The sequence below is a fragment of the Megalops cyprinoides genome, chromosome 22, assembly GCF_013368585.1.
Source record: "Megalops cyprinoides isolate fMegCyp1 chromosome 22, fMegCyp1.pri, whole genome shotgun sequence".
NCBI classification, from domain to species: domain Eukaryota; kingdom Metazoa; phylum Chordata; class Actinopteri; order Elopiformes; family Megalopidae; genus Megalops; species Megalops cyprinoides.
In genome coordinates this window covers 258,742-268,494 of record NC_050604.1, presented here as the reverse complement: position 1 = coordinate 268,494, position 9,753 = coordinate 258,742, and the positions used below count along the sequence as shown (strand labels likewise).

The 9,753-nt window shown below is 41.4% G+C and overlaps 1 long non-coding RNA gene across 1 annotated transcript; it reads left to right on the top strand.

Moving 5' to 3' along the window:
* Positions 1 to 8,623: 8,623 nt before the first annotated feature.
* LOC118769578 lies at positions 8,624 to 9,339 on the top strand. The gene is made up of 3 exons (XR_005004504.1): positions 8,624 to 8,755; positions 8,928 to 9,132; positions 9,260 to 9,339. It is a non-coding gene; the product is annotated as an uncharacterized LOC118769578 (long non-coding RNA).
* Positions 9,340 to 9,753: the final 414 nt, after the last annotated feature.

Sequence of the window (9,753 nt, the reverse complement as noted above, 5' to 3'; positions counted from 1 at the left end):
GTTAGCCATTGTGGTTGAAAGTAGTACTTTTTCTTCTTCACTGGCTCAGTCGGTCTCTCCCTGCCTGCACCTGCACTCTCATCAGCAGTTGTGTCTGAGTCGGGACCTCTCGTTGGCTCTCTCTCTCCACCAGCCTCCTCCTCTCTCCTCACTTTGTATTTTCTTTAACCCTTTCACGCGCACAGTCACACCGGTGTGATTAGCCATTTAGTGCGTATGCTAAAACCGGTGCTATTAGAACACAAGATTGGAAAAAAATCTAGCTAATTCTAGATCAGAGGCAAATCGGCGTTCGCTCGGGGCTTGCAAATCGGCTCTCGATCGCTATGTGTGAATTGTTCAAAGACGCCATCCGAGAGACTCGCCAATGTCTCGCAGACGCCTGACAGATATCTAGCAGGCTAAATATCTGGACCTGTCAGGGAGTCCAAATCCTGTTGTGTGAAAAGTGTAGTGACAGGCAGTGAGTGCAGCGACGAGCTACAGCCAGTGAGAGCGCAAGACATGGGGTGAGGGGAATCCCGGGGGAGGAGTTGTACAACATCAACAAGCATGGCTACAACAGAAGTTCCGCAATTTGCTTGGGTCCAAGAAATGGAGGAAAATTTGGTTGAACTTTGGCAGGAGCACCAATACCTTTTTGATGTTTCCAAAAAATAATAAATTCCTGCAGTAGGCCACTGTGAATATGAATATATGACTTAGGACTGCGACTCTTACATTACAATTTAATTATGTAAACAATATCAATAATAGCAGTACTCCGTCAAAATACAAATATTGTGAGATGAGATTTTGGCCATATTGCTGATATCTTTGTCTACAGTAGCCATTTTTGGAAGAATAAAATCCCTGTCTTGCGCATGGTATTGTGTCATTCCCTGTGTCACTTCTCGCATGTGTTTTCATGACAAAACGTAGTTTGGAGACCAGACAGACTCGTCGGAGATTCCTTCTGGTGAAAAATCTTGCAATGTGTGACCCCCTGTCGCTGATCAGTCATGTAGTGTGCAAACCATAACGACTTCAAGAATCCCGATTACAAGACAGCAAGTTGTGTATTGTGAACAGTACAGCGATCTGACGACTTTGAAAGTCATGTAGTGTGAACCTGGCCTAAATGGATTATTTCGCGCATTTCATCATCAGTGCATGTGTACAGGCAGGGAGAGTGCAGGTAGGGAGAGACCAACTAAGCTAGTGAAGAAGAAAAAGTACCACTTTCAACCACAATGGCTAATGCAGTACCCGTGCTGGAGGGGCACCAAAACAGCCTAATCATCATTCACTTGCACGAATGAGACCATGTGAAATTTTAACTCACACACTCTCAAAAAACGGTCACAGTCTGGAGCGCTGGATACCCAAACCACTGCCAGACAATGGATGCAGTGCTGTTTCTTTTCAGAACCAACTCATCCGCCTCCACCTTCTATTACCGTTTCCAAACTCAGCACGTAAAAACTCGCTTTGGAGCTTCACTTCTTTCGCTCTCGCCAGGCTCTTTCCCTGTTCACTCCAGACACAAAAACACACGTCTCACCTATATACGTCACACACACTCGCCCAGGAGAGTGGCCAGCGGCTTAAAAAAATATGTGACAATTTGTACTTGATGTTCGCCAGTATATTCATTTACTACATCCCACGTAGCACAAGCTGCGATACTTCGAGTATATTCGATATATTGCCCACGACTAAATGGGAGTTACCTGTGCTGTTGAGTGATAACAGCTCTTTCCTTTTCTCTTTCCTGGCATACTTTGGTATCATACATGCTGTCATTGAGACAACTTCCTCACATGTGAGTACAAAAGTATTCTAGGGCTGAAACATAGCTGGATATTTCCTTTGAATCTTTCAGTTGGCAATTCCTCCCAGCAGCATTGCTAAAGGTCCTTCAGATATTTTCCAGTTGTGGACTGCTTGCTTGAGTTTTAACTACCAAGGTTTCATTGTACTGTGGCCCAGAGATTAAGATATAGATTATGTATTAAGATTAAGCCATATGAGAACATTCATTTTGTGCTAAGCTGTTTCTTCATAGAGTTCCATGGATCATTGTCATGCTGGATTGTTCATTTTCAGGCAAATTTTGTCTTCTTGGCAGACGAACCCCGTTCATGCTGCCATTGTTCTGTTACATGCTGGGCTCTCTTAGCAAGGGCTCCAGGGCCTCTGGGTACATATATAGCTTCAAGTCACTGGCGTAACTATCAACGGTGCAACCGGTCCTGTCAGGGCCCATGGAGGGAGGCGATTTTTTGCTGCTTTACTATTTGTAGGTGGGCCCTCTTCGCGCATTGACCATTTCATGCAGTCTTGGAAGTAACCATTCAACGATATAACTGAAATGATTTGTAAATGGTGACAGCTATATTTACACCACCTTCCCAACTTGTGTATCACACTTACGGTTTTGAGTCATAGACTTTTTGTATGAATTTTTATTTGTCCTTATTGAAATGTTCCAAAACTACACGTTTTATTAAAAATAAATATTATTTCTACTCACTACTTATTTAATTTGGTTTCTTTCTTTACGATGGAAGAAGGCTTGCTGGGAAATGCTAATTTGTTTGTCCAATGACCTTGCTCCCTGTCATTTGTGATAACTTGCATGACGTCAATTTTTTCGGTTCTTTCGGTTCAACCTTTTAGCAAGAAGCAAAAAATTTTGTTGATTTGTTAGTGTAGGCTGGCTAAAGCTATTTCGGATGTTTGATAGTTGGAGAAATGAGGCTGTGGTGGTTTGAGTCCAGGGCAGGCGATATATATTGAATAGCTATTTTTAGCACAATGACAGCTATGTATTCATAAAGGACACTCACCACTTTTTCAAGTAATAATTAATGAGAGGCAAGGTCAAAGACATTTGTTTTTTTCACAAGTGCACATTTTAACATAACGCAGTTTCTTCACTTATTTTTTCCCTTTAGTCATACCTGATGCGGGAGCACACCTCCAAAGTTCAGTGAAATGCTTGTATCTATATGTTGGTTAACTTACCTATTATGTCAGGGCTCCGCCTTTTTCAAAGTTAATTCAAATATTAACTTTGAAAAACACATAGTGTATGTTTTCACTCTTTATCTTTGTAGCCATGTGTTTCTATGTACTGCATGGAAGCATCATAGTGCTGTTGCTGTGATATCAACATTAAATAGATACGAGTGATGTTTTTCCCCCCGGAAGCCTTTCACATGGTCTCAGAAAACTGGAAGTGCATCAGGTATGACTAAAGGGAAAACAATACAGGAAGAAACTGCGTTATGTTAAAATGTGCACTTGTGAAAAAAAAACGAATGTCTTTGACCTTGCCTCTCATTAATTATTACTTGAAGAAGTGGTGAGTGTCCTTTATGAATACATGCATATTACTTCATTGGGGGTACTGTAGTGCTGGCATGTGGCAGGTCAGAAGAGATGTTACATTCGTAGCACGGCTTTTTCCTTTCTGCTGGCTCAGTTATATTTTTGAATGCTCCTTATCATGTTAATTGGTGCTAACAATCGTTTTTCTTGGCTGCTGCTTGCATCACTTACTGCTGCTGTTACAGCACAGACAGTCCCAGCACAGGGAGGTCCAACACAGAGAGGTACAGCACAGAAAGGCACAGCCCAGAGAGGTACAGCACAGAGAGTCTCAACACAGAAATGTACAGCTCAGAGAATCTCAGCACAGAAATGTATAGCACAGAGAGATATAGCACATAGAGGCACAGAACAGAAAAGTGAAGAGAAGCAGAGAGACAGAGTTGTCTGTGTCTCATGTCTGCCTTAGACTAAAGGGGAGAATGTGGTTTTCAATAAAATGCATATCCATGTAGCTGAGCTGTGAGATGCTAGCAGCTGTAGCTCTCACTCAGTACATACAGTTCTATGCAAAAGTTTGGGCACCCCTGCCCAAATTACACATTTTGTTGATTTTTGAAGTGACAAGAAGTAAACACAACCTCTGCAGGACACTTTTTTTAAAATAACATTTTTCTGCCAATGTTAATGCACAGATACTATATATATGATGAGCTTAAAAAACAGAAAAAAATAGTAAATGTGGCATGTGCAAAAGTTTGGGCACACTTCTAGTTGCAAAGTCTCAGAAATTAATTAACTCAGCTAATGACAATTCCAGAGCTTAATAAATTCTCTGACTCTTCAAATCTTGTGCCAACACTGAACAACCATGGGCTCCTCTAAGCAATTGACTGATGATCAGAAAATGAAGCTAATTGATGCCTACAAAGCAGGGGAAGGCTATAAAAAGATATCAAAATGCTTCCAGCTGGCAATTTCCACTGTCCAAAATGTCATTAAAAAATGGCAGCTTGCACAAAACATGATCTGCATGGAAGAGCCATCAGTAGGAAACCTTACCTGTGACCTCATCACAAAAGTCGATGTCTTAAGTATGCAAAACAACATCTAGATAAGCCAGAGGCATTTTGGTAACTGGAACTGGAAGTGCTGTGGACTGATGAAGTAAAAATGGAACTCTTTGGCCACAATCACCAAAGGTGTGTTTAGAGAAAAACGGGAGCAGCATGAAAAGAAAACCTTGGCAACTGCTAAGCATGTGGGTGGATCTATTTTGCTTTAGCTTATTTTGCTTTAGCCAGTGGCACAGGAAACATTGCACGGGTAGAGGGGAGAATCAGCAAATTCTGGAAGCAAATGTCACATAATTAGTCAAGAAAAGAGGCTGAAAAGAGGCTGGCTTCTGCAAGAAGACAGTGATCCAAAACATACAGTACCTCAAAACCCACCATGAACTACTTCAAGAAACACAAGCTGAAGCTTAAAATTACTATTTACAATTACTATTTTTTCTATTTTTTAACTATTTGTAAGTTCATGAAATCAAAAGTAACAGTGCATTAACATTTGCAGAAAATGTCATTTTTTAAAACTGTTTGCTGCAGAGGTTGTGTGTACTACTTTTCACTTTAAAAATCAACCAGGGGACCAGGGGTGCCCAAACTGCATACAACTGTATGGATGGTCCTACAGGCCTGAATGTGTTGCTAGTTAATGTGACACCACTGTCAATGTGCTGAGGAAACACAGAGCACACCTATTTCATGTGTCTGACCTGTGACATGGCATTATTAACAACCATTCAGGATTAATCACTCAGCCATTCAGCCATGACAAGGACATAACAAGCAGTATGACTGGGCCCTAGGAAGACCATTAAACAGTTCTGTGGCTAACAGGCTACATACAACAATGTATTAGTATAGTATTACATCTGTAACTGTGTCTATGTCGTACAGTTTATTAGATCATACTTGTCCTATGTTGTTAGTTATATTTTGTAGGTAAAAACACATGGGGGTCCATGCATAAAGACGTATTTATTCACGTAAATCATTTTTTCATCTAATTGAGCACTGTGTAAAAATAATTTTCTGCTCGTAGGCAGTGTATCACCCTCAGTTACACTGTAGGATCTGCGGGATCTCTTTATTTGATCAGAGAACAAAGTGGAAAAATGCTTTTTTCAAGTAGGTTTTACACTTGTGTGTTCATTCCAGTGGAAAACTCTGCTCCTGAAAGATTTTAAACCAAACCAAAATCCCGCAGATTTGATGACTGACAGAACCAGTGTGGTAAGTGTTGAGAAATGTGGGGACAAGGCACAGGGCAGTAGCAGTGTCCTTTGAGACAGGTTTCTGAAAGGCAGAGATGCATTTGTTGCATGAAGGAGACCAGGGGTGGTAAAGTGAACAGCCCAGGGGGATTAAGGGAACAGTCAGGAGGTTGCTCTTGACTTTTTGGCTACCAGATCCTTGTAAATCTTTCAAGCAAAGAGGTGGTGGTGGTGGTAGTGGTGGTCAGGGAGTGGGGGGATAGGAGCCTTTGCTACAGTCATGTCACGTAGTGCTAATTCACAAGGTCTCATTATAGCCAGGTTGGGACTGGAGCTGTTGGCTGAGTGTGGTGCGTATGACCCTCGCCAAGACTTTGGGGGATTGAAAATTGCTTTCTCAGGAAGATGTGGCCAATTAAGGACTTGACCATATTGAATGTCAAGTGTTAATTTAAGTTTTTCTTCATTCTGCCAGTGGTAATGTGGGGTCTTGTGATGAGCAAATACATGTCAAATAAAAGTTGATTGCCTGAAGGAGCCCTGGTACTGTCACAGACAAGTGGCAAATCTGCTCTCCTCCTCTGCCTGGGGGTGTGGTGAGAAGATCAAAGATTGCATTGGGGAAAAGAAGGCTGTAATCAGCCTGTAATGTAATCAGGGTGTAATTGGGGTTGAGGGGGCATTTGGAGCTTCCAGCTGCAGCTTTAAAACACCCTCAAATAACAGCCTATAAGATCATACGCCATGAGTTTCCTCAACAAATACATACAACTGCAATATAATGCAAAGATACAACTTCATTCCTTATGTCATGTTGATGTAAGTACACTAACATTAAATATTATTAAATAAGGTTAATGAAATACTATTATATAATATGTCACAAAATGTAAACAACCAACATGAATAGTCCTGCAATTTGTAATAATTGATCCATTATTCCCATGTGTATGTAAATATCAATACTTTTGAGCTAGCTTTGATGTACTTGAATACTTATGTATATGGATGAAAAATGAAATTGACCACTGGACAGTTTATTAAGATTAGACCATGTACATGGCAGACTGAGAAAGCTGTGTAAAAACATCTGTGGCTGGCTATGTTATCTTTCTGCAATGGGGATGCCAGTGGTTCCACACTGTGGCTCTAAACTCTTGCCATAAACTGCACTAGCTCCAGTTGGGCTGAAAAGATTTCATTAAATTAAAGATTAATGCAGAGTCCACATTCAGAATTAATTCAGTTTCTTCCTACAGAGAATGCGAAGTTGATATGCTGTGTTGAATTTTGTTTACGTGCCATCTTGTGAGGATCCCGCTGCCTGTCTGTTCATGAGTTGGAGGCTGTGTTTTGATTTTCTGTTGTGATTCTGAAACACGTTGCCATGGTAGGTCAGTGCTGCTGCATCAAGAACTGCCACAGTACATTTACATTTATTCATTTAGCAGACGCTTTTATCCAAAGCGACTTACATAGGTTACAGTTCTTTACAATGTTATCCATTTACCCATTTATCCATTTATACAGCTGGATATTTGCTGAGGCAATTGTGGGTTAAGTACCTTGCCCAAGAGTACAGCAGCAGTGTCCCAGCGGGGATTGAACCTGCAACCTTTCGGTTACGAGTCCTGCTCCTTAACCACTATGCTACACTGCCGCACAGTAGGTCACACCATCGTTCAGGGAGAAAACTGGACAATGGAATACATTTTTTCACCTTTTCTATGTGGAAGAAACATGAAGGGAAGCAGGTTGAGGAGGTGACGAGAAGACGCCGGATGGCGTGGGTAGCGGTAGTAAGAAGGAGGTCCAAGATTATAGCAAATCTTTTTTATTAATAATGCGACTGACCAAACCCACTGCCTATGACTCAGTAAAACAATCATATTGCTGAATGTTTTTTAATGTTTTGTATTTTGTTTGGTTTAATAATAACCAAAAAGAGGAGTGCCACCTTACCTTTGCAAGTATGACTATGAATTAAAAGATCTTGCACCCAGCCACTGCAAAACTGTTCATGAGCTTCTACAGATTTATAACTTTTAAACTCACACAAAGTGTATGCACTCAGTCCAAAAATTAGATAATTTACAATATCCGGGTATGTGAGTGGAGGTAGTGTATCAGGGTCTGTAATCCAGTCTTGGCCTGCTAAGTCATATGGATCTATGTTATTTTTCGTTATTAGTTTGTCCAAATACCGTTGCTTGGCATTGTGATTTAAATTCTCTGGTAGAGTCCCTTTTCTTTCTCTTTCCCCTTCTCATCTCTTCCCTTCTGCATCAGATTTGAAGGATTTAAACAACTTTTTAGCCAAACAAAACAAAAGGTATGCTCTAACCACTGTAGCAGGCACAGGTAAACAGAGCTTGTTTCTCACAAGATGGAGCCCCCGTCCCAACATGCAACACAGCGTGACGTATCTTCACATTCTCTACTGCCAAAGACCCTCTGGCCATGCTCGGAAATGGTCACTGGGGAATGCACACAAGAGAGAGAGGGGTCATCATTCTCCATCATTACTGCATGATGCTGACATTAGAGACACACTTATTCAAACACACACACACACACACACACACAAACACACACACACACAAGTACACACAGAGACTCAACTTCAGACACGTAGGCTCAGACCTTAAATGAATTAAAATATTTAGAGTTTGAGCTGCCACAAAATGTAACTGAGCAGACTGGCCTTTCATCTCTTACAGAACACTGCTGAAAATTAGATGTCACATTGCAGGGGATTAAGGCTGTCATTTTACAGTGCATGTGCAATGATTGCTAACTGCAAACACAGGGTATTGTTTAAATTACTCAAAAACTTACAGAAGTTCAATTGTCATTATTCACTAATAATCAAATCTAACAGTCTAACAATTCATCTGAATTAAAGCATTCACATCTACAGCACATCTGCTCTGTCTGCTGCTGGAAGAAGCCTCTCACACTCTCTCAGCACACCCCTTCATTTAGTGTTTATCAAGCCAAGGACAATTTTTTTATGTATATATTACTAGATTGGCTGGTTGTCCGGGAACTCTAAGATCTCAGCAGAAGGCATCTCCCTCTCCTAGTGTGCCCATGGCTGGACCCAGGGAACAGCATCAGACCTTGGCTGATGACAGCTTCTAGAATTCAAGTCCATGCCTGGTGGGACTTGTTTGTTTTGGTAGTCTTTTTCAACTGTGATGTTGTGATCACTTGATTTATAACGGTTCTTCTCTGCTTCAACAAGCATTTTCTATTTTATTAATAGAATGACCTTACCATGTTCTCAGAAAGGATTCAGCTTTAACTGTTCTGTTCTGTTCCCCCATGCTAGAGATGCAGCAAGAAACTGAGAAGGATGAAGGGATGACATGGAGAAAGAATGAAGTGGTGCAGGGGTGAGGGGTGAAGGAGTCCTTACACACCAAGTGAAGAGGCAAAGCTGCTAACATGCTCACATGCACAGCACACTCTACACTGAGCAGGGCAGAGACATGTGAATGAAAGGACCAATGCAATGCCATCCAGCACTGCCTGAGGTATCTGTTTCTGTTCTTACTGAAAGTCACCAGAGTGGAACTGTTTCTGTTCCAGCTGAAAGCCTCGATAGTGGAGCTGTTTCTGTTTCCCATGAAAGTCATCAGAGCGGAAATGTTTCTCTTCCAGCTGAAAGTCCTGAGAGCGGAGCTGTTTCTGTTTCCACTGAAAGTCATCAGAGCGGAGCTGTTTCTGTTCCTGCTAAAAGCCCCAGGAGTGCAGCTGTTTCTGTTCCGGCTGAAAGTCATCAGAGCGGGGCTGTTTATGTTCTAGCTGAAAGCCCAGAGAGTGGAGCTGTTTTTGTTCTAGCTGAAAGTCATCTGAGCAGAGCTGTTTCTATTCCCACTGAGTCATCAGAGCAGAGCTGTTTCCGTTCCATCTGAAATTCATTAGAGTGGAGCTGTTTCTGTTCTAGCTGAAAGTCCTGAAAGTGGAGCTGTTTCTGTTCTGAATGAAATCCCGAGAGTGGAGCTGTTCCCGCTTTACAGTGCACATAAAAAGTCTACACACCCTTATGAAATTGCAGGTTTTTGAAATGTAAAGACAGAAATAAAAACAATGTAAATGTCAGACTTTTTCCATCTGTAATGTGATCTTCCAACAAACAAAAATCCAGAGAAAGA